Here is a 1943-nt window from a genome sequence, read left to right as displayed (position 1 = left end):
ATCCTTCTATCTAAACTATCGAGCTTAGCTATTACCGCCGCCATGCTATCATTGACCGAGTTCACTGCTCCTCGACTTACTTCATTTCTCGGATTGTGGTATTCTCTAGAATGCTTAGAGAATTCCTCAATTAACTCCTTGATTACCAGAGGCAGCTTTCTGGTGAGCGGGCCTTGTGAATCGAGCAATTGCCTTGTGGTGACATTGACTCCATCATAGAAAATGGAGACCTCTTGTTGGCTATTAAGGTCATGGTGTGGGCAATTTCTAAGCAAACCTTTGTACCTTTCCCAAGCTTCATAAAGAGATTCACCGGGTTGTTGCTCGAAGTTGGCGATGGCTTTCTTCAACTTAGCTATCTTGGAAGGCGCGCAAAAGTGGTCTATGAATTCCTCTTTCATCTTGGCCCATGTGGTGACCGATCCGGGAGGAAGTGACTTGAGTCAATCCTTCACAACACCTTTAAATGTGACTGGGAGCATGCGAATTAGTTGGGTCTTACAAGGCACATTTGGTACATTGAAGTAGTCAGCCACATCATTTACTTCATCCAAGTGCTTGTAGGTGTCTTCGTGGTCTTTCCCATAAAAAGGAATCTCCTTGAGTTGAGCGAGAATATGGACCTTTAGCTCGAAAGTAGCGGTTACAGGAATTATGGGTTGCACAAGTCCCGGGCCGGTGTCATCATGCATCCTCTTCTTCCATTCCCCCATGGGGACTTCATCGGTATTAGCCATAGCGGTAGCTAAATCGTCTTCAAACTCGGATTCGTGCTTGCATGTGGGTTCTTCCTCTTCCTCGGTCTCTTTTTGAACTGGATCTTTGATTTTCAAAGAGGCACTGGATGCTCCTGATTTGTTGCTCCTCTTCTTGCTGAAAACAGACTTGAGATTTTTGAGTGGTGAGTTCTTTGAAGAAGCGGATTCTCCAACGGTTTTGCCTTTGCTCCTTCTTAGTGCGGATTCCGGATCTTCAAGAGGAGGGACCAGAGGTGTATCAGATCCTCGGGTCATGAAACAACTGTAACCAAAACAAAAAAACGCGTAAAAAGAACAAAAAAAAAATTAAATTTGCAAATAGTGACTTACTCGCCGAGTCTGCACGAGTGCACTCGGCTAGTCCAAGGTAAAATCAGAAAAAATTTAGTTATTTAAAAAAAAAAATTATACTACCTACTAAATTACCGTGTAATTAACTTTGTGTAAGATAAATCCCACACAAAGGATCGATTGAATTAGAATTTAATGTTAATTTTAGAACCGTTCCCCGGCAACGGCGCCAAAAACTTGATGTGTGAAAACCCACTTAGTTTTAAACCTACTTTTAGTTATAAAATAAACACACAAAGGCAGTGGACCTATCAATTGTGATGTAGTCAAATAAGTAGGGTATCGAACACAGGGAACGGCAAATTAAAACTAAAAACTAATTATATCTAAATTAATTAATAAGTAGAGGGTTTTATCTAGTTTTACAAGACTAGAAACTTACTAACTATTACTCAATCTAAAAACTAGAAAAACAAAGAATTAACTAGATTCAATAACACGAAGGAACTTCTGTTTAGTTCAACTCAATTGATCCTATGGTTGATTTCAAGGTAATAGTGCAATGGATTAACTCTTTTGTTGGTTACCGATTCAAGTGACTAGGTTCGCATTCATGACACTAATCCTTAGTAAATATATAACTTAAACGGTGATCAGTTGTCTAATTCAATTTAGTTCACTAGATTAATTATTCGGATTACTTTAGATTTACAATAGTTAACCAATTTGTCTTTTAATTAACTTCTTGTTGATGGTCATCACACAAACTTGCACATGGATTTACTTAATTTTCTTATTAATTCTAGTTTCATGTTCATTAATCCTAGACATATAACAAAGTAGTCACATGGTATATGAGGTTGATAATCAAACGATGTTCATGCTATTTAATTA

The 1943-nt window shown here is 38.3% G+C and overlaps 1 non-coding gene across 1 annotated transcript; it reads left to right on the top strand.

Moving 5' to 3' along the window:
* Positions 1 to 246: 246 nt before the first annotated feature.
* Positions 247 to 353, top strand: LOC145044571 (small nucleolar RNA R71). The gene has a single exon (XR_013681520.1). It is a non-coding gene; the product is annotated as a small nucleolar RNA R71 (small nucleolar RNA).
* Positions 354 to 1943: the final 1590 nt, after the last annotated feature.

This window comes from Lactuca saligna, chromosome 4 (genome assembly GCF_052625555.1).
Source record: "Lactuca saligna cultivar CGN05327 chromosome 4, ASM5262555v1, whole genome shotgun sequence".
Taxonomy (NCBI): Eukaryota; Viridiplantae; Streptophyta; class Magnoliopsida; order Asterales; family Asteraceae; genus Lactuca; species Lactuca saligna.
Note: the sequence above shows the minus strand (reverse complement) of the source record. Positions and strands in the feature narration are given on the sequence as shown.